The sequence below is a fragment of the Protopterus annectens genome, chromosome 11.part0 (genome assembly GCF_019279795.1).
Source record: "Protopterus annectens isolate FY-2018-M chromosome 11.part0, PAN1.0, whole genome shotgun sequence".
Classification (NCBI taxonomy): domain Eukaryota; kingdom Metazoa; phylum Chordata; order Ceratodontiformes; family Protopteridae; genus Protopterus; species Protopterus annectens.
The window spans coordinates 1,152,522,057-1,152,546,141 of NC_056745.1; the positions used below are offsets into that span (position 1 = coordinate 1,152,522,057).

General features: G+C 38.0%; 1 protein-coding gene across 1 annotated transcript in view; it reads right to left on the reverse strand.

Moving 5' to 3' along the window:
• FBXL13 (F-box and leucine rich repeat protein 13) overlaps nucleotides 1-24,085 on the reverse strand; it is a 2,081,262-nt gene that overhangs the window by 1,998,822 nt on the left and 58,355 nt on the right. The gene's annotated exons all lie outside the window — the stretch shown is intronic.

A 24,085-nucleotide genomic window follows, 5' to 3' on the forward strand; every position in this document is an offset into this window, starting at 1 on the left:
GTTGGCTGAATATGAGGTTTCTCAAGAAGAGCTGTTTTAAAAAAAATAGTAGTTAGAAGGCAGAGCAAACATAAAAAAGTGAGATTTTCTGCTGTACCAGAAAAACTGGAAGGAAAAAACTGCATTAATTTTATGAAAGAAGAAATAAACAACTGGACTGGTGTTCCACATCAAGCTATGTTAAATTGAAAGGGCACACCAGGTGTGTGCTCCAAACCTTGCCAACAGAAAGCAGCCAATATTAGTAAACTGTAATCATACAAGCAGAAATAAATGATCTTGGCAAAACTGTGACAGAATGGCAAAGAATTAAAAGTTGGAGACAGCAGAGTGTTTGTAGAAATGATTATTCACTGTATACCAGGCAGAAGAGAAGCAAAACAGAAAAGACCTCTTTCTAACTCCAAGCTCATACCATGGCTTACCAATAACACTAAGCGGCTCACCAAAGACAGAGCCTGGTCCCTATACCACAAGACCAAAAATCAAGACTCCCTTCTTACCTACTGTCAATTACGCAACCTTGCCAAAAAAAAAATTAGGCACTACAAAAATCTATACTATACAATAATGCAACAAAAACACCAAAACAATCCCCAGAAATTTTGGTGAGCCATTAAACAGCTACTAAAGCCTGGACAGATTACAGCCCCAGCTCCAACCACAACAAATTCAACAGAAAGCATTGACTCACAATTTAATTCACACTTTATCAACTCTATACTCTCCCTAGTAAAAAAAAAAAAAAAAAAAAAAACAGCATGAGCCCCCCCCTTTCTATTTCTAACGAATTGGACAGTACCCTCAGTTCCTTTTCAATCAAACCAATTCAAATTAATACCATCAAAAAACATTTGTCCAAACTTAAGCCCTCTCCCCTCGCAGCTGACCAACTCCCCATTAAATTTCTAAAGCTGGCAGCAGATGACATCTCTTACCCTATATCTCTCCTAATAAACCATTCCATTGCTGAGCAGTACATCTCCAAACTCTGGAATGTCTCTTATATCATCCCTCTTCACTGAATTATCAAACTACAGGCCAACTGCCCTCCTCTCTCCCATAGTGAAGATTCTTCATAAATGCATACACAGACAACTCCTCGAATATCTACTATGCAATAATCTCCTATCTGCATCTCAACATGGCTTCAGACCTAAACACAGTACAACCACAGCCTTGTTAGTTTTACAAACTCAATCACCCAGCTTAGAAATGACAACCAGCTCATCTAGTCTATCTTTCTTGATATGTCTAAGGCCCTTGATACAGTATCCCACCAGAAGCTACTAAATGAGCTAGCTTCCTTAAACCTAACCCAGGCAGCCCTCTTCTAGTTTCTCAGCCAATAGGCAGTTAAGTGGCAAAATGAACTCGCGACCCTATTACCAGTCTCAGTAGGAGTACCCAAAGGCTCAATCCATGGTCCATTGCTGTTCATCATATTCACCAACAGGCTCAGCACAGCCGCCCAGCATGCAACCATTGCTCAATACACAGACGACTCCTCCCTCATATGGTCAGCTCCCTCCCTACCAGAACTCCAATAAACAACCCAAAACTCTTTCAAAGACATTGCAAAATACCTCTCTGACTCTCAACTCATACTCAATCCAAATAAAACAAAGATTATGCTCTTCAGTAATAGCAAACTTCCTGATAACTCTTCCCCCTTCACCATCTACTCATCCAATAAAACTAAAACTGAATCTGCCCAAAACATCAAACTTCTTGGAGTCATAATCAACAACAACCTAAAATTTGACAAACACCTCACTTTATCAAAAGGTTCCACATTAAGCTAGGTTCACTATACAGAGTCAATCCATACCTAACCAAGGCCACTAGATATTCTATAGCTAGGACTCATCTGCTCTCTACCCTTCTATATCCCTCACCAATATTCACTAATCTCAGAAAATCAGATTTAAACAAACTGGAGTCCTGCTATAACAAAATCACTAGATTCACTACTAACCTCCCTTACAGATCACATCACTGCAGAGCACTTCATAAACTAAATTGGATTGAACTACCAAATCTAATAAATGTCAACCAACTAACTTTCATTCATTCCATCTTCCACCATCCAGACAACTGTCCAGCATTCATAAGCTTAGTGCAGCCCTACTCAAATAGTAGGCTTCTATTGTTGTGTCTTTCGGCATTTCCCAGTTAGGGGTCGCCACAGCAGAACTCCGGTCCGCTAATGATTGGCAGTATATTTTTACGTGCCAATTTGCTGGCCCTGATGCACAACCTTCAATGAAGGAACACCCATTCAAGCATGTCTCCACACAAAAGACGCTCTAGCTGAGAATCGAACAGGACAACGTCTTTCTGTGAGGTGACAAAGCTACCACAGCACCACCACTGCAGTTAATATCCTCCAAACTATTACTCAGACTAAATCTAATAATTGTTAATGTAACTCTCTACTGTCTCACCAAATATCTAAGTCCTGGAATTCCATGCCAAAGACAATACTAAATTCTAGCAACACATCCAAATGTAAACTACTTCTTAAGGAACACTGAACCAAAAACTGGTTTTGCTCCTGCACTAATCCAGGCTGATCATTCTGTCCTTCCTTGTTCTTAAAACCAAAATATATCTTCCATTACTAATTTCTAACATCCAGACTGTCCCTTTTCTCACGGAATTCCAGTTTCTCTCTACCTATCTCAAGCTCACTACTGCTCCTATTTTTTATCTATCTCATGGTTCCTAGAGTTTCATCATACTTCCTAGAGTTCACCTCATGGTTCCTAGAGTTTCATCATACTCCCTCCTTCTTGTACTTCACCTCAATATTGCATTAGCTATCATTGTTTAGAACAGGTAACACTAGCATAGCAACAATCAGCCATATTCTTGTTCATATACCATATATGCATCTTATAAATATTTACCACCAAAACCATGATATTGATCTACTGATCAGTCATTTCTCTATGATAGCACAAGCTATTTTATGCTAGTTTACTTGTTAGCTTACTTTTTTTCACTTTATATTACTCTCTCACTTTTTACTGCTTATGTATAAACTACTTACTGCATATATTTACCAAAGTTATATATTCTTGATTGTTATCGATTTCTTGTATTGTTTATAATGTGCCTTTGTAATAGAGCTTTTCTCCCCAGGCCTCTGCTGAAAAAGGGCCACTGGCCTAGTCGGACAACCCCAATAAACAAATGTAAAATAATCCAATAAAAATAAAAAAAACACACCAGTGTCCTTACTAGAAGCTTTAGTCAACCAAAGGTAAAACTGCAAACAAATGTAAAAACACTCGTGGTCCAAAAAATGGCAGGTAGTTCCAGTGTTAAAAGTTCTTTATTCAACGACAGATGTATAAGTGCTTTCACAGATTGCATTTGTATCTGAAGAAGCAGCAGTTAACTGTCTACTATGTGTCTTTTATACTCTAAGAAAGTTAATTAGACCATATTCATCTTAAAGGAACATCCTACATTCAATAGAAGCTTTTTGTAAAAAATTTTTATGAAAGCACAATTCATAAAAATACTTATATATAAAAAATACACGTAAAAGCATGTGTATAAAAAATACATATACATAAAATTATGCTCAATCACTGATCCATACTAATAAAAATTCTTTAATATTTAAAGTAGAACACACCTAAAACTAAACAACTAAACATTTCATTTATTCAATGGTCTCGCTTAAAGTTTGGTTTTATTGGTATCCTGTCATTTAATCCAAGCCCAGAATCTGCTTTCAGCCTTATGATCCAATTTACCTCAAGTTGTTCTGTCTTATTTCTAATGTCTCCCATCTTAATACTGTCATATATTTTACCTATAACTAAAATATAAAATTATGTGTATTATCATTAGCCTTAATGTGCTTGGATAGTGCACTAACATCACTTCTTTTTTGTATCTGGTACATGTGTTCTCTTATGCGATCTCTAAGGGCTCTATCCGTTTTCCCCACATAAAAACAAGAATATACTGTACACTAAGCTAAATAAATAATATGCTCTGAAGCACATGTAGCTAAGATATTAAAAGCATATTCTCTACCCGTGTCTGGATGTAAAAACTTATTGTTACTACTAATATGTTTACACATAGAACATTTTCCACATGGATAAGTTTGTCCTTCCTTCTTTCTCACATTCTCATTTTTAAAATAACAAAGTCTTCTCTTCAAGGAATGCATGTTTTTAGGTGCAAAACTTGGTCTAGGTTCCAATAAAGAACTAATTTCTTTATCTGTCATCAAAATTTCCCAATGTTTCTCTTATATTTTTATATAGTCTAATGTCATTAGAGTAAAATAAGGGAAACCTTATTTTATTTCCCTCCTTCTTTTTTACATATTTGTTGTGTTGACGTATATTTCTTTTTGGAAAAATAAGGTATAGCTATACCTTCCCTTACAGCCAGACACAGGTAGAGAATATGCTTTTAATATTCTGTGGGGAAAACGGATAGAGCCCTTAGAGATCGCATAAGAGAACACATGTACCAGATACAAAAAAGAAGTGATGTTAGTGCACTATCCAAGCACATTAAGGCTAATGATAATAGACATAATTTTATATTTTTAGTTACAGGTAAAATATATGACAGTATTAGGATGACAGACATTAGAAATAGGACAGAACAACTTGAGGCAAATTGGATCATAAGGCTGAAAGCAGATTCTGGGCATGGATTAAATGACAGGATACCAATAAGACCAAAACTTAAAGTGAGACCATTGAATAAATGAAATGTTTAGTTGTAGGTTTGTTCTACTTTAAATATTAAAGAATTTTTATTAGTAAGGATCAGTGATTGATCATACTTTTATGTATATGTATTTTTTATACACATGCTTTTTACTTGTATTTTATATGTATAAGTATTTTTATGAATTGTGCTTTCATAACAATGGATAACATTGTTGTTGTTGTCTTTCGGCTTTCCCCGGTTAGGGGTCACCACAGTGGAACTCCGGTCCGCTAATCATTGGCAGTAGATTTTCACGAACGCCGAGGTGCCAGCTTGACATTCAACCTTCAACAAAGGCATGCCCATTTACGCATGTCTTTCGACCGCCCACCCAACCACGGGGAGGACATGCAGACTCCACACAATACAGAAGGCACTCCCGCACTCCATTAACCAGTTTAAATGTGACAATTTTTTACAAAAAGCTTCTATTGAGTGTAGGATGATCCTTTAAGATGAATATGGTCTAATTAACTCGTTTAGGGTATAAAAGACACATAGTAGACAGTTTGCATTTGTATCTGAAGAAGCAGAAGTTATCTGTGAAAGCACTTATACATCTGTCATTGAATAAAGAACTTTAACACTGGAACTACCTGCCATTTTTTGGATCACGAGTGTTTTTACAAATGTAAAATAATATAAATAAATAAATAAATAAATTTTATGTAAACAACCAGTGAATGTCGAGAGACAGGTGGGAGATTCAAGCTGCTGTATCCAGCTGTTTTCAGAAAATGATTTGCCTGGAGGATCAAAGACATTTATTTCATGTAGAACAGGCTGAGGAGGAAATAAAAATGTTTATCCAACCAAAAGTGAGCCAGCAAGCAAACCCTGCTTGTCATTCGTCTGACATTAAAGTTTGTAGAAAAACTTTGCCAGTAAAACATTTTCCAATGTTCCAAAGGAAAATGTTTGAGAGACAGAAAAAACATAGGAGCTAACCAGAACAAATCAGGAGAACCGTGAAATTAAACCAGAGTCTGCTGTAGGGAGATGGAGATGAAAAGGAAGAAGGCTGGCAACACTGAAATTAAAAGAATTAATGGAAGACTATAAAGTATCAATCACATTTGTGAAATATGGCTTAGCAAGAAAAAGTGGCCAACAAAGACTGGAATTTGTTGACTTTATTACACTTGTACGTGAACTGTAAAGCACTTATCCAACTTTGTTATTAATGTTTAGGAGGAAACTAAAAAGTGGGGGGAGTAACGTATAACAATTCTTGTTCTTATTAGTATTTGCATAAAACTTGCATGTTATAAACTGCATTTTATATACAGTAAATCAGTTTTGTGTAGTATGTAGTCAGGGTTATTTTAAATGTGAGGGGAATCTTTTCAGTGACTGATGTACAAGTTAAAGATATTAACTAAACAAGTACTGTTTTGGATGTAAGAAATGCAGGCTTTCCAGTATAACAAGAGAAGAAAAGTTGGACAAAAGCAAGTTTAATGTTAATAAGATATGATCCTGGGTTACTGAGGTAGGGAGTAAAAGTACAATGGTTATATTATATGTAGAATTGTGATATTGTCTCCTATTTTTACAAGGGTAAATGTCTAGATTAATGCCCTTGACATAAGCTATATACAAGCAGTGGCAGCTGGTGACTTCAGATCAAAGGGGGGTTGCAGGAGACAGCTGAATGAGTGGGGTCGATGGTAATGGGTGTGACCAACTAGAAACGGGAGAAGCTATGCTCAAAACCACAAAAACTGTAACTTTAATTAAATACGCTGCCCTGGGTGCCAAACCATCATTATGAGAGTCCAATCAAGACAAAATGAAGTGTAGAAGAAAAAAATATTTCAATGCATTGGCTGCATGATAGCTTACGTAATATCTAAATGGAAACAGAAAGGTTGTGAGGCATGAAAAAAAAAATTACTTTTTAAATACATTACTGGAATGTCAGTCAAAATCAAGTATAAGAAAAACAAGCAGCACTCAACTCAAACCACTTCTCCTTATACTGTAGTTCCAATTATAATTTATATTCAGCTTTATTAAAGTACCAAGTAACATGCTGAAAGTAGCAATCTGTGATACCCCCACTTGTAAAAATGTTTCTTATCCAAAAAAGACCTGCTGCCTGACAACAACTATCTACTTGTTTCATGGGGAAAACATGATCAAAGTAAAAATGAAAAACAAACAAGAAACAAGCTCAAGTTACATTACTTAAAAGATTACTGCACAGGCTATGGACCACACATGATAGATTGGCACAGGTTATGGACCACACATGATAGATTGGCATTCTGTTTAGTTTGCAGGTAAAGCCTGCAAAGATGATTGCAAGTCTCCAACAAATGTAATGAGCTTCTTAAAATAATGTAATCCTGTCCTTTATTACAAATACTGTCATATGCATTTCAATATCCAAGGCGTATGTGTTATTTAGTTATGTAAGTATTCTCTGCATGTCAACAACAGAAAGGCTTTCAATGTTAGCAATTCTTGAACAGTATGCTTATTAAAGCTTACTTGCATCTTACAATCTCAGACAAGCTTACCTGATGGTCATTAAAGCATTGCTACTTAAATACAGAGCAGCAGGCACTTTCTGTATAATAATAAGCATAAATCAACAGTATAAAAAAAAAAAAACAGAACATTCTGCAAAATCAAGGACAGATGAAAAGTCACTGTAGTACTTGTGTCTACCTTGGATTGGGGGGATACTCTGCACATTTACACTGCATAACTGCTCCTTGCATTGTTTGGACACCTCCAGAGTCACTACATGGGAGGGTGGGATGCAACAAGTATGTCACAATTTGAAATGTCTCTGGCTAGCTGTGATGGCCCTGACACATTTGTCACACCGCTCAACCTCAGAGCAAGAAATCTGGACAAAGCCATACATAGAAGTGGGACAAAGACCCAAAAATAAGGACAATTTTTAATATTGCTCTTATAAACTTGGAAAGATAATAGAATAGTAGGTCTTACATTAGTATGAATTTTTTGAATGGTATGAAATCTGAAACTGAAATGTCTGTCACTATTTTCTAACTTCAGTCTTTAATGATTTGCTACTAATTTGCCAAAAAAACACAATTTTATGAAAAACGGACCACAAATGTGATGCAAAAATATAAAATAGCCACACAATACAGTTGGGAACCTGTCAAAGAAGGGACACTTTTTAAATGTTAGTACTGCTAACTTGAGCAGCTGACAAAATAAAAATCTACATGCATTTTTGAAATAAAAGTAATCTATAACTCTGATTATTACAGTTATTTATTAATTGTAAACCCTCCACATTTTCTTTCAAAATTGCCATTTTGTGGAGAGATTATTAGGGGAAGAGTGACATTTTGAGCCAAAATCGGGGACAGTTGAGAGGTTTGGATATGCCTAATTCTATAAAGCAATTTATTTGCACATATCTCTCACCCTGTTAATGCAGGAAATCTGGACAAGGCCATATATATTGGGGGAACATATAAACAGTACTAAAAATTGCTCTTGTATAAACTGAGACAGTTGATAGAATAACAGGTCTTGCTTTAGCATGCATTTTTCTGAAGGTTATGAAGTCTGAAACTCAGTGTCTGTCATTATTTAGTGACTTAATTCCTAAATGATTTGCCAGAAAACCACAAATTTGTTGAGAAACAAACCAAAAATAAGAAGCAAAAATCTATTCATTCTGCAAAAATCTGGACAGTTGAGAGGTATAGTTCAGCCGGGGCTGTCTTTGAGTTTGTCACCCTTCCCCCTCACAAAATCATGTGTGAATGGGGCCTCCCCCTGCAGCCATTCCAATGAACCATTACTTGGTTATTTCATCCCATTTACCATAAAAAATAATGTGCATACTGCTTTACTTCTGCGATGAGTTGGACTTCATTTGAAAGTTTTATTTTGCATTTTACAGCACAAACACTAATAGATATCTGCTAAACAAAGCAATGCAGTCTCACAATGAAAACAGACTTAGCATTAAAACTTCTCTGCCCTTGAAACTCACATTCATTGAAGCAGCATTGAAACCCACATTCAAAGAAAATACATTTTGCCAGTGGCAGATAAAGATTAACTTTGAGTTGGGCTGCTTTCAAATCACAGGCCCCTTGCACAGGAAACATACACATGCTCTTTCATACACCTTCATGATTGTATTAAATTATATTCCTTGTACAATACAGTACAGTTTTAGAGGGCGTTTTAAATTTATTGTTTTGAACATTTTTCCAGTAAACAATCAAATAAAATGCATGCACCAATAATGACAAAACTGCCCAATTCAGAACATTTCCATCATAAAAGTCTACTCAGACTTATATAGTCCACCAGTATCAGTAAATATGCACAATCTCTGAAGAAGTAAAAGTCATCTAAATAATTCCACATTAAAGAGATCTGTAACTAATGATGAGGTTGCTGCTAGAAAACAACTTTATGTGTCATTGTTTCATCTACAAATAAAGTGCCTATTGCCCTTGAGGAATAAATTGCCTATGTTACACTAAAAAATGATAAGCTAGTAATATTGCAATAGGGAATGGATGGCAAACTGATAACAGGTTCATAGTTACTAGGTATCTTCATCAAAGAAAAGTGCAGCATCCACCCCCTTTGCAACACAGTACAGTATCCAAAATGCATCTACCCACTGTGGGAGTAGAACCCACAGCCTTTTGCTTCAAAATTAAGTACACTACCTGTTGTGCTATTAACAATGCAAGCAGAGTCAGCATAAGCAGCACTAAACTTTTGCTCCCCTGCAGCTCTCAGCTCATCTACTCAAAACTCAGCTGTATCTCTGAATTTTGCAGCACAAGAAATCTGGAAAAAGCCAAAATTTATTGGGGGGGGCGGACAAAAGCCCAAAAACCAGGGACACATTTTAAAGATTGCTTGTATAATGTTGGAAAGTTGCTAGAATAAAATGCTGTAATACTATCATACATTTCAATGCTAAGTCTTGAAGCCAAGACCCTGTGCAAAATCATCAGAGCAACATACCACTATGCCAAATCAGCTGTTTTGTGAAGGAGAGAAAGACTGAAACTTAAATGGCTACCATTTAGTGAATTCAGTTCTCACCATAGCTGTCAACCTCTTAGCACAAAGCCAATAATGGGGGAATACAGCCCCCAAACATATTCAGTGAATTCAGTTCTCATCATAGCTCTCAACCTCCTAGCAAAAAACACCTGGACAAAGCCAGTAATGGGGGAACACAGCTCCCAAACATATTCAGTGAATTCAGTTCTTACCATAGCTCTCAACCTTAGCACAAAAAACCTGTGTGAAGCCAATAATAGGGAAAACAGTCCCAAAAATAGGGACAAATTTCAAATATCCATCTTAGAAACTTACTAGAACTAGTGTTACCATGTACTTTCTAAAGTCTGAAAAATGTTTGTTATTTAACATTTGTTAACAAGGAAAGTCTGACCACAGGGAGAACATCCAGACTCCACATAGAAGGGACCCCAGCCAAGAACCAAACCAGAGAACCTGTTGCTGTCAGGCAACAATGCTATCACTGCACTACGGATTTGTAAGGGCACAAAAATACAGAAATCACAGATTTTATGAGGAACAGACAGAACAAATATGAGGGAAACATCTGCAATTTTTTTACAAATGGTGGTGGGTAGGGGAATTAAGGCTCTTCATATAGCTACTGGGGCGTTTTACACACACACACACACACACACACACACACACACACACACACTGTGTGTGTGTGTGTGCACCGTTCCGTGAGACTTGTTTTATTTTTGTATTTTCTTTTTCTTTTTTTTATATTTTTGTTTACAGCTGGGGGGGCTGCAGCCCTGCAGCCCAATCGCATGAGCCACCCCTGTATACAAGTGTATTTGTCAGCAAGTAGGCTTTAAAAATAAGACAAAATGATGAAAACTGAGGAAAGTTTCTTACATCTGCAAAGATAATTAGCTTTTTTTTCTTCCATTAGTAAATGTTCAGTGGGAGTCAATAAGTCTGCAAATGAAGGCAGATGTACATTCTGTTCTGAGTGAAATTTAAAAAGATTGATTGCTGAGTACTTTTCCATGAAGCTGAGCTGCCTGCATGGCAAGCAATTAATCTTGAGAGCTCTAAGCATTCTTTGCTGAGGAAAATGCAAAATTTAAAGGTACAATGGCAAGCAGTACACTAAAAACGTTGGAAATTATGGGAAGTGAATAATTGATAGCAGTCTCCCTTGCAGCCTTAATACTTTAGTGCATTTAATAGAACAGTATACAATTTAGTTTTATTTAAATATATCCAGTGCATTTTTTCTTTTTCTTACAGCTAAAAGTTGTGTTTTCTGAATGCATGCAAGATCTTTTTTGCATCTGGGAGGAGAACAGAGATACAAAAAGAACACACAGCAGAGAGTAAAAGTGGGAACACAGGCTGTAGCATGTGCTTTAGCATGGGGGTAACCTTTTTTTGAAAATGTACATAGTTTTGTGTGATTGCTCTAAGTTAATAGGGGATAGGGTGTTTTGAAAATGTATTTAGTTTTTTTTCTGATGGTTTTCATTAAAATAAAAAGTCTGGAAAATGTGACATAGGTTCAAATGGAGATGAGAAGAAACAACTGTATAAAAGATCAGTCTGCCAAACAATAGTATGAGCATGTAACATAAAAGTTGGAATTCGCATTAAAAAACTGTCATGTATGAGAAGTGGGAACAATGGAGATGAGAAGAAATAACTGTATAAAAGATCAGCCTGCCAAACAATAGTATGAGCATGTAACATAACAGTTGGAAATACACATTAAAAACTGTCATGTATGATAAGTGGGAACAATAGCTTTTTATCATAATGGATATACTAGCCATGCTATCTTTGAATTTTACCTGTACAGGTACAGATAAAAAAGAAAGAGAAGTAACAATGGTGCAAAAGACACATTTGGAAAGAAATGACCATGTGAATATGACAAACAAAGGATTTCAGGATGAATACTCAACAGAATATCAGGGACAATAGAAAAGGGGAATAATTGCTAGAGGGGCTCCAATAATGACAGAATAGGAGAGAAAAGACAATAATGGTAGATTTGTGGTAGTAAGGGGCTATTGGCAAGAGAGTAGAATTATGTTTGTGTATATTTATATTCCAGCAAAAACTGATATTATGAGGCCTAAGAAAATTTAGGGAGAAATAATCAGCTTTTAACAAGGAATATTACTTTTAGATGGGTATTGGAACTAGATTTACAATAGCAATAGTCTGGATGTATCAAGGGGACCTAGAAATGAAAATATAAGAAAAAAAGATAGATTTCTGAAGAAATGTATGAAAGTATTTGGTATGAAAGATGTGAATTTGGTAGTAGGAACTCAGACAGAATTAACATATTATTCCCCGAGGTACAATAACTGGGCTAGACTAGATAGAAATTATTTATTTATTACTTATTTGCATTTGTTTTCTGGGATAGTCCACTGAGCCTAAGAGTGCCCATTTTCAGTGGAGGCCTGGGGAGAAAAGCTTCACATATTACATATACATTGATGAGATAAAGTTACATAATGACTGTTAACAGATTCAAGTTACTAGTAAGCAAGATTATACAAAATACAAAAATGACAATGATTTACATCTAGGTACAATATATACATGTTGATATACAATTAGAATTAGGCTTTCTTTTCTTTAAATTTCATCTTGTAGCTGAGGATGCATAAAACTGAGAGGGAGATGAGTTAAATTAGGTGAAGATAGATATTTCAAAGTGTTAAAGTTGTTAGGCGAGGTTTCTAGTTTCATGTAATAATGGATGAATTATTTGAACATGTACAGCACCATAGTTTGGAGAGGTATTAGTTTCATAGTTTCATAGTATAGTACTAGGCTATCTGCCCTGGGGCATTTGTAAGCCTAGTCATAGTGATGTGGCTTTTGCCACCCCATGAAATGGTACTAAAATGTACAGATAAAATCTAGAATACTGTGCCTCTGTCTAGTAGTGACACAGTGAAGGTCCCCTTATATAATAGAATTAGTTTAATGTGCCCCTGTCTAGCAGTGACACAGATGTGACCCCTGGGGTAAACTTACTATCTCCCATCCACTCATCAAGATTTCTCTTGAAGAGAGTCAGTGAGGGGCTCTGCCTAATATGAACTGGGATCCTGTTCCAAAGCATGGGAAGCCTCTGGGTTATGAATCTATCCCTCCAGCATGTCCTATTCATACTTGTGCCAAGGTTTAAGTCTTTAGCTCTCGTGGTCCTGATGGATTTGGATTTTTTGAGGTGGAGCATGTCCATCACATCCTTATTGGAAATGGCCTTGTACGTCAGGCAGAGATCACCTCTGAGCAGGCGGTATGCTACTGAATAGAGCTGAAGTTTCTTTAGTCTGGCAGAATAAGACATATGTTGGAGACCCTTGATCCTTTTGGTGAGGTACTTTTGTGGTCTCTCCAGCTGTTGCAAGTGCAGGGTGAGGTACATACCAAATGGGGCATTGTACTCAATCATCGTCTGATGAGGGAGGAATATAGGGGTACAATGACATCCTTGGATCTGGATGTGAAACCCTTCATGATGAGGTGTGCAAGGTAGAATGTTTTTCTAACCACTTTGGCAACGTGGGTGTCAAATGAGAGGTCGCTGTCTACTTGGGTCCCTAGGTCTCTGATTACTTTTTCCGTACTCAGTGGGTTGCTGTCTATGTGATAATTTGTGGGTACTTTGTTTTTCCAAAGGGATAACTATACAATTTTTGGCATTTAGTTTAAGGCCGTGACTATGGCACCAGTTGTCCGTTTCAGTGAGGCCTTTTTGTAGGATGTGTGTATCTGCTGGTGTATCGACTATGGCACCTAGTTTGCATTCATCTGCGAACTTTGTCAGCCACAGCCCTCCCATGTTTGCTTTAACATATGAGAAATAAATGCTGAACAAGAGGGTCCCCAGGACAGATCCCTGTGGGACACCACTTGTGACTGGCATTGAGTCTGACATTGCTCCAGCGATTCTAACTTTATGGGTTCTGTCCTTTAGCCAGTTTGCAACATATCTAGTGACATAAGGGTTTACTTTTAAGCTGTTTAGCTTATCTATGATGCCTGAGTGGGGTATTGTGTCGAAGGCCTTAGCCAAGTCCAGGTATGCTGTATGGACTGCTTTGCCCTCATCAATGGCTCTAGTGACTGTTTCGAAAAAGTCAACCAGGTTTAAAAGGCAGGATCTGCCCTTTACAAAGCCGAACTGGGTGGGGTCAAGCGTCTGTAGGTCCCCTATGTCTCCGTTTATGAGTTCCATAATGATTCTTTCCATAGCTTTGCAGACCAGGCTAGTCAAGCTTATGGGGTGGTAGTTTCAGGGTCTGTAGAGGCACCCCTTGTGGAGTGGGACCACTGTTGCTGTACGCCAGTGTTCAGGTACATATCCCAAGTAAGGCTAAGGTTAAATTGCATGTTTATGTGTGGGTTTAGCTACTCTTGTAGTTCACGCACTCCGGGATACTGTCAGGTTCCATTGGTGCTGTATTTTTTGCTTTGTTTAGGTGGTTCTCACTTGGACATCTGAGATGACAGGGAGATTACATTCAGCTGGGATAAGTATTTCTTCTTTTGGGGTGAAGGAGGCGAGAAATTTGCACTGAACCTGTCAGCCAGAATGTTAGCAATATCTGTCGGTTCAGTGTATTTTTTGTTGTTGTGAACCAACTCTGAGCATATCTGAGGGTTTCCAGGTTTCTAACATAGCTGAAGAAGGCTTTGTGGTTATCTTTAGTGTCCTTAGCGATTTTTCTCTCAAAGTTTGCCTTGGATGTTTTTATGAGAGAACGTAGTTTTCTGCTAATGTTGATCAGAGATGTCTTCCCTTCATGGGATTTCACTCTGACGTGCAGTAGCTTCCTTCTTTGTTATACAATTTGTTTATGGCTGAGGTCCACCAGACAGGACGCTTACATTTGGTGGAGAGGGACTTGGATTTGTTTGGGATTGCATGATCCATGCATTCTTGGAGATGTCCATAGAAAGCATTTGTGAATGATTCGGCATTGTGGGATGTGGTATCCACTGGCACAGTGGGCTTAAAGGATACCATCTCAGTCTTAAGAAGAGTGAAGTCTGCTTTGAGAAGTTTTTCACTGTGGTCTTTTGTGCTGGGGGTGGAGGTGGGATATGTATATCCAGGGTGATTAGTTTGTGGTCAGATCTCACTAGTGAGGGGTATACTTCGGTGTGGAGCATTTTGTCCCCATGTTTGTGATGATCAGGTCTAGTATATTATCTCCCTAGTGGGAGAGGTGACTAGTTGTTCCAGTGCATTTGAATTTATGAATTCCAGGAACCTTTGGGCTAGGTATTGGGGCTAGAATAATGTACCCAATCTATGTTTGGGTAGTTGAAGTCTCCCAGTATGATGGTATTTTGTGATACATTCATATCCTCCAATGTCTTCAGGAAGGCTGTGTGGGGTTCTTGAGATTGGGAGGGTGGTCTGTAACATGCTACCAGTTGTATAGCAGTTTTGCCTATGGTTAGTTCCACCTGTATGGTCTCTGATGCTTCATGTGTTGCTACTAACCTGGAGGTGTGGGTGTCCTTTATGAATATGGACACTCCCTCCTTTGTGGTTCGGCCCGGGTTTTGGGGCCGAAAAGCATGATACAAGGTATAGCCTGGTAGCGGTGGGGTGCTCTCAGGAGCCTTGAACCAGGTTTCAGTTACTGCACAGACGTCGATGTTCTCCATGCTGAGGAGTGCATCAAGTGCCTGCATCTTGAGATTTAGACTTCTGGCGTTGAGCAGCATTACCCTTAGTTTTTTCCATTTTGTTTTCTAAGGAGGTGGGTTTGTCTTTTGAGCCTTGCCTAAAAAAGGCACTATGGGGGTGGCAAGAGCCCTTTCTTGCAGAGACTTCTTGAAAATGGTGTGATTAGAAGTGATTCTGAATGTGGTGGGTAAGGAATTCCATACCTTGGCTATAGCAATGGAGTAAACAGCTTGGCCAGCTGTAAGGTTGGGTGATTCTACCTTTAGAAGACATTTATTTTCTGATCTGAGGTATCTAGTGAGGTTGTATGGGAATGTTAGTGAGGCTAGGTATGGGCAATCATCTGGTTTAGTTATGATCTTATGTGCATTGGCGAGTTGTAGGTAAGTTAGCAAGTGAGGTAGTTCGAGACAATTAAGTTTTTGAAGGGATATACGGTGATGGAAGGTATGTATAGCATTGTTGGCAAACTTTGTTTTTAGGGAGAGTTGAATATCTGTGATCAGGGGACACCATACAATAGAGATATTAAAAGAAAGGAGGATGTTAGGGGTTTTTTTGGCTGAGTGCTTCAGGTAAGTTATGTGTCTGTAAAGCAGGCCTATCTTTTGGTGGGTCTTTCTGATGTTGTTTAGGATATGAAGGTCAGAGGAGAGATTTTCATCAATAGTAACTCCAAGGCATTTAGTGTGAGGCAGTACTTTGATGACAGTGCTGTTCTGAGACTGTATAGTAAATTCTGACCTGTTTATGGGGGTGGACCTTTTAAGGGTGAATAGAAGGAGTTTGGTTTAGTTAGCATTTAGGACTAGGTGATTGTTGTTCATCCATGTTTCTGTAGATTAGAAGGTGATTTGAGGTAGATTTGGAGTTCACTGGTGGAGCAGGCAGAGCAGATGATGGTGGAATCATCTGCGTATTGAATGAGTGAGGTTTGAGACAGGGAAGATTGGAAGTCATTAACAAATATGCTGAAAAGGAGGGGCCCAAGTATAGAGCCTTTGGGAACTCCTGTTGATATCAGGAGATAAGTTGAGATGCACTGGTCCCATTTTGCTGCTTGTTGTCTATTTGTAAGGTAGTTAGAGAACTAATCTAAGGTAGGGGTGAGATTTCTAGTTTAGATAGTTTAGGGAGTAGTAGGGGATGTGAGATGGTATCAAATGCCTTTGACAGGTCGAGGAATAAAGAGGACACAATGTTCCCTGTGTCTTTTACATGGTTTACAGTGTCCAAGAATGATATAAGGGCAGTGGTGGTACTGTGTCCAGGTCTGAAACCTTGTTGGGTGGGAGACAAGATTTTATTGTCTAGGAGGTACTTTAGGAGTTCATTGCAGACACATTTTTCTAGAATTTTGGATAGAGGGGAAAGAATTGCTATGGGTCGGAAATTTGTGAAATCTATGTTTTGGCCTCCTTAATGTACTGGGAGAATATAAGCTTTTTTCCAGATAGTGGGTACTTGATGTTCTTGGAGAGATCTATTGATAAGTATACTAACTGGATAAGCTATAGACTTTGCTGACATCTGTAGGTATGTTGGGGGTAGGTTATCAGGCGCATTAGTATATGGCTTGAATTTAAGGAGTAGTTTCAAGATAGTTGAGGTAGGGATGGGGGAGAAGATGAAGTTTGGTGTGGAGTTTATATTTGGTGAGTGTGCTGTGGTATTTATTTGAGGGAAGTTTCCTGTAAGTTTAGCAATGTAGTCTATAAAATGCGAGTTGAATATTGTGGCAATTTCTGTGGTGGATTTCTTTGGGTCAGGACAGGGGTTGTTATTGGATCCTGGGTTAAGTAGGGTTGGGATTGTATTCCAGAATTTCTTAGGGTTTTGTTTATGGCATTTTTGGTTAGATAGCTAGAATTGTTTTTTATCTTTTCCTACTGCACATTTTGCTTGATTACGAAGTTGCCTGAATTGTAGTAGGTGTTGGGGGTCTCTGTTTTTTTTTTTGCCAAAGCTACCAACATTTGCCTCTTTTGGACATCAGTTGTTTTGTGGGATGAGTAAACCAGGTAGCATTGCTGTTTTTAATTCTTTTTTGACGTATGGGGGCTAGATTGTTTAGAATATCTAAGAAGGTTGAATTAAAGAATTCAACAGCTTCTTCTAGTGGGAGGACTTTGAAAATGCTCCAGTTTACTTGTGCCAGGGTGACATTTAGAGTTGTTTGGTCAAAATTGGAGATATTTCTAGTCTGTACTGGTGTTGGCTGGGAGTTAGAGTGGATTTACTTATTATGTATGCTGGGAAGTGATCAATTATGGTTTGAGGTAGAGTCCCTGCTGAAGCTATTTTGTTTGGGTGTGAGACAAGTATTCAGTCTATAATGGAACCACTAGTTGTTGTATTGTTGTGTGTAGTTTCTTCATTGATAAGCTGGGAAAAATTAAATAGATTTATATTTATTCAGGGTTGATTTTTTTGTGATTTCTGTCCAATCTATGTTGACATCTCCAGGGATAATTGTCTCACTGGTAAAGGTTTTTGAATTCCATGCAAGGATTTGTACTAGGATGGGTATATTACTGCCTGGTGGGATATAGATTCCAATGATGCAGAGCTTTTTGCTGGTATTCATTTGTAGGAAAGCTACAATAATTTTGGCAAATACGAAGTGTGGGGTGAGGTTGGTATATGGCATTAATGTGAAATTATTTGGGTAAATTAATGCAACACCTCCACCTTTATTACAGGGTCTGTCCTATTAAGCAGGAGCAGCCAGTCAAAGGCAAGAATTAGAGTGGGAGAGTTCCTCTCTGATAGTTGTGCTTGAACAGAAGAACCAGATGGAACCCTTTATCCCTGGATCCTGTGCATTAAGCACATCAGGCAACAAGCAGCCTTCAGCTTGCATTGTTTCCGTAGCAGGTATGAGTTTTACAGGATCAGGTTGCCAGCCCAATGCCCAACCCTCCTCAGAGGATGCACCACACACTCGCACACACACTCACACCTAGGGCCAATTTAGAGAGTGTCCAATCCACCTACTGCATGTCTTTGGAATGTGGGAGGAAACAGGAGCACCCAGAGGAAAGCCACAGAAACACAGGGAGGACATGCAGACTCCACACAGAAGGCACTACAGCCGACAATCGAACCAGAGAACCTGGTGCTGTGAGGGGACAGTGCTAGCCACTACACCACTGTGCCATCCTTCCCCTTTATTTGATTTATATTTAGTGCCACTGGCACAGAAAATAAGACACCATGAAATGAAAGGATATAAATTGGTATGGTAATCAAGGAAAGTTGGCTTTATTTGTACATGATATTATTCTGTACCCGATAAATCCAGAAAAGGGCATCTCAGTGTTGTGGAACATTTTGAGAGACTTTCTGGGATATAAAAGTAATGAAAATAAACCAAAGGCTACAGTTGTAAAATTATCTACCCACAGACAAATTGGTTCAGCAATACCCATATGTTATGAATTTGGAGTAAAGGTGAACTTTATGTGGGACAAAAATTGAAGGGCAGAGACATTTTAAATATTTGTAATAGCGACAAGAGGATATTTTGTATCACTGTGCATTTTTCTGAAAACTTGAAAAAAAACTATAATGTTCAGTATGATTTACTGGTTATGATACTCACTGTTTTATTGCAAATAATTCACATTTCCCAAGAAACAGAGCAAAAAATTGGGGGGGGGGGCAAAAGTAAAGACATTTGAGAAGTGCATGTGTACTAATATATACTTGTGAAATGTGATAATACTCTTATGTTGCCCTCTGTGTCTGCTGGGAAGATTTTGTTTTGCTGTGTTATTGTTCAAAGTAAATTAATACATTTGTAGACCAGGGTTGAAGCCAGAGAGCCTTCTGAACCACTGTCAGGTTGAGCCTTACAGAATGGTTGTTATAATGGTTAAACAGTTTACATCACACACAAAAGGTACAGAGTTTGATTGTCACCAAGAGAAATTGGCTAGGGACTTCTAAGGTGACTGTACACTGATCAACAGCTTAACTTCAACTCTCCCAGGGAGAAAACAGAAACTAAAAAAGTGCCACTAAAAATCTTTTTTTTTTTACTAAAAAATTCAGTTACTGGTTAGTAAGTGCACTGCCTGGATATCCGCAAAGAAGAAGAAGAAATGTGGAAAACCTGAAAGAAAATCAACCATAAAAGGTGAAGAGAAAATACTGTCTGGGAAGGTTTCTGCAGCTGTATAGCAAAAAGCAGTTCAAGCTTCAGCTTTGATTCAAGAGATGGCTTCCACTAATTTAGAGGGAAAAAATAAATCAAAAGTACACAGAAGTGATTAAAATAAACACTGAAGGAATATAACAGATCAAATAATAAAAGACTGGAAAAATAAAAGATTTAACTATCCAAACTAATACAACTACAAAAATCAAAGGATGAAATGAAGAAAAAGCTGGCTGAATATGAGGTTTGTCAAGAAGAGTTGTTTTAAAAAAAATAGTAGTTAGAAGGCAGAGCGAACATAAAAAAGTGAGATTTTCTGCTGTACCAGAAAAACTGGAAGGAACAAACTGCATTAATTTTATGAAAGAAGAAATAAACAACTGGACTGGTGTTCCACATCAAGCTATGTTAAATTGAAAGGGCACACCAGGTGTATGCTCCAAACCTTTCCAACAGAAAGTAGCCAATATTAGTAAACTGTAATCATACAAGCAGAAAGAAATGATCCTGGCAAAACTGTGACAGAATGGCAAAGAATTAAAAGTTGGAGACAGCAGAGTGTTTGTAGAAATGATTACTCACTGTATACCAGGCAGAAGAGAAGCAAAACAGAAAAGACCTCTTTCTAACTCCAAGCTCATACCATGGCTTACCAATAACACCAAGTAGCTCACCAAAGACAGAGCCTGGTCCCTATACCACAAGACCAAAAATCAAGACTCCCTTCTTACCTACTGTCAATTATGCAACCTTGCCAAAAAAAAAAATTAGGCACTACAAAAATCTATACTATACAATAATGCAACAAAAACACCAAAACAATCCTCAGAAATTTTGGTGAGCCATTAAACAGCTACTAAAGCCTGGACAGATTACAGCCCCAGCTCCAACCTCAACAAATTCAAACTTTATACTCTCCCTAGTAAAAAAAAAACAAAAAAACAGCATGCCCCCCCCTTTCTATTTCTAACGAATTGGACAGTACCCTCAGTTCCTTTTCAATCAAACCAATTCAAATTAATACCATCAAAAAACATTTGTCCAAACTTAAGCCCTCTCCCCTCGCAGCTGACCAACTCCCCATTGAATTTCTAAAGCTAGCAGCAGATGCCATCTCCTACCCTATATCTCTCCTAATAAACCATTCCATTGCTGAGCAGTACATCTCCAAACTCTGGAAAGTCTCTTATATCAGCCCTCTTCACTGCATTATCAAACTACAGGCCAGCTGCCCTCCTCTCTCCCATAGTGAAGATTCTTCAAAAATGCATACACAGACAACTCCTCGAATATCTACTATGCAATAATCTTCTATCTGCATCTCAACATGGCTTGAGACCTAAACACAGTGCAACCACAGCCTTGTTAGTTTTACAAACTCAATCAACCAGATTAGAAATGACAACCAGCTCATCTAGTCTATCTTTCTTGATATGTCTAAGGCCCTTGATACAGTATCCCACCAGAAGCTACTAAATGAGCTAGCTTCCTTAAACCTAACCCAGGCAGCCCTCTTTTAGTTTCTCAGCTACTTAATTGACCACCAACAGGCAGTTAAGTGGCAAAATGAACTCGCGACCCTATTACCAGTCTCAGTAGGGGTACCCAAAGGCTCAATTCGTGGTCCATTGCTGTTCATCATATTCACCAACAGGCTCAGCACAGCCGCCCAGCATGCAACCATTGTTCAATACACAGACGACTCCTCTCTCATATGGTCAGCTCCCTCCCACCAGAACTCCAATAAACAACCCAAAACTCTTTCAAAGACATTGCAAAATACCTCTCTGACTCTCAACTCATACTCAATCCAAATAAGACAAAGATTATGCTCTTCACTAATAGCAAACTTCCTGATAACTCTCCCCCTTCACCATCTACTCATCCAATAAAACTAAAACTGAATCTGCCCAAAACATCAAACTTCTTAGAGTCATAATCAACAACAACCTAAAATTTGACAAACACCTCACTTTATCAAAAGGTTCCACATTAAGCTAGGTTCACTATACAGAGTCAATCCATACCTAACCAAGGCCACTAGATATTCTTATAGCTAGGACTCATCTGCTCTCTACCCTTCTATATCCCTCACCAATATTCACTAATCTCAGAAAATCAGATTTAAACAAACTGGAGTCCTGCTATAACAAAATCACTAGATTCACTACTAACCTCCCTTACAGATCACATCACTGCAGAGCACTTCATAAACTAAATTGGATTGAACTACCAAATCTAATAAATGTCAACCAACTAACTTTCATTCATTCCATCTTCCACCATCCAGACAACTGTCCAGCATTCATAAGCTTAGTGCAGCCCTACTCAAATAGCAGGCTCCTATTGTTGTGTCTTTTGGCATTTCCCGGTTAGGGGTAGCCACAGCGGAACTCCGATCTGCTAATGATTGGCAGTATATTTTTACGTGCCGAGTTGCCAGCCCTGATGCACAACCTTCAATGAAGGAACGCCCATTCAAGCATGTCTCCACACAGAAGACGCTCTAGCTGAGAATCGAACAGAACAACGTCTTTCTGTGAGGTGACAAAGCTACCGCAGCACCACCACTGCAGTTAATATCCTCCAAACTATTACTCAAACTAAATCTAATAATTGTTAATGTAACTCTCTACTGTCTCACCAAATATCTAAGTCCTGGAATTCCATGCCAAAGACAATACTAAATTCTAGCAACACATCCAAATTTAAACTACTTCTTAAGGAACACTGAACCAAAAACTGGTTTTGCTCCTGCACTAATCCAGGCTGATCATTCTGTCCTTCCTTGTTCTTAAAACCAAAATATATCTTCCATTACTAAATTCTAACATTCAGACTGTCCCTTTTCTCACAGAACTCCAGTTTCTCTCTACCTATCTCAAGCTCACTACTGCTCCTATTTTTATCTATCCCATGCTTCCTAGAGTTTCATCATACTCCCTCCTTCTTGTACTTCACCTCATGCTTCCTAGAGTTTCATCATACTCCCTCCTTCTTGTACTTCACCTCATGCTTCTTAGAGTTTCATCATACTCCCTCCTTCTTGTACTTCACCTCATGCTTCCTAGAGTTTCATCATACTCCCTCCTTCTTGTACTTCACCTCATGCTTCCTAGAGTTTCATCATACTCCCTCCTTCTTGTACTTCACCTCATGCTTCCTAGAGTTTCATCATACTCCCTCCTTCTTGTACTTCACCTCATGCTTCCTAGAGTTTCATCATACTCCCTCCTTCTTGTACTTCACCTCATGCTTCCTAGAGTTTCATCATACTCCCTCCTTCTTGTACTTCACCTCATGCTTCCTAGAGTTTCATCATACTCCCTCCTTCTTGTACTTCACCTCATGCTTCCTAGAGTTTCATCATACTCCCTCCTTCTTGTACTTCACCTCATGCTTCCTAGAGTTTCATCATACTCCCTTCCTTCATGTACTTCACCTCATTCTTCCTAGAGTTTCATCATACTCCCTCCTTCTTGTACTTCACCTCATGCTTCCTAGAGTTTCATCATACTCCCTCCTTCTTGTACTTCACCTCAATATTGCATTAGCTATCATTGTTTAGAACAGCTAACACTAGCATAGCAACAATCAGCCATATTCTTGTTCATATACCATACATGCATCTTATAAATATTTACCACCAAAACCATGATATTGATCTACTGATCAATCATTTCTCTATGATGGCACAAGCTATTTTATGCTAGTTTACTTGTTAGCTTACTTTTTTCACTTTATATTACTCTCTCACTTTTTACTGCTTATGTATAAACTACTTACTGCATATATTTACCAAAGTTATATATTCTTGATTGTTATCGATTTCTTGTATTGTTTATAATGTGCCTTTGTAATAGAGCTTTTCTCCCCGGGCCTCTGCTGAAAAAGGGCCACTGGCCTAGTCGGACAACCCCAATAAACAAATGTAAAATAATCCAATAAAAATAAAAAAACACACCAGTGTCCTTACTAGAAGCTTTAGTCTACCAAAGGTAAAACTGCAAACAAATGTAAAAACACTCGTGGTCCAAAAAATGGCAGGTAGTTCCAGTGTTAAAAGTTCTTTATTCAATGGCAGATGTATAAGTGCTTTCACAGATTGCATTTGTATCTGAAGAAGCAGAAGTTAACTGTCTACTATGTGTCTTTTATACTCTAAGCGAGTTAATTAGACCATATTCATCTTAAAGGAACATCCTACATTCAATAGAAGCTTTTTTAAAAAATTGTCACATTTAAACTGGTTATCTTCATCCATTGTTATGAAAGCACAATTCATAAAAATACTTATATATAAAAAATACACGTAAAAAGCAAGTGTATAAAAAAATACATATACATAAAAGTATGCTCAATCACTGATCCATACTAATAAAAATTCTTTAATATTTAAAGTAGAACAAACCTACAACTAAACAACTAAACATTTCATTTAT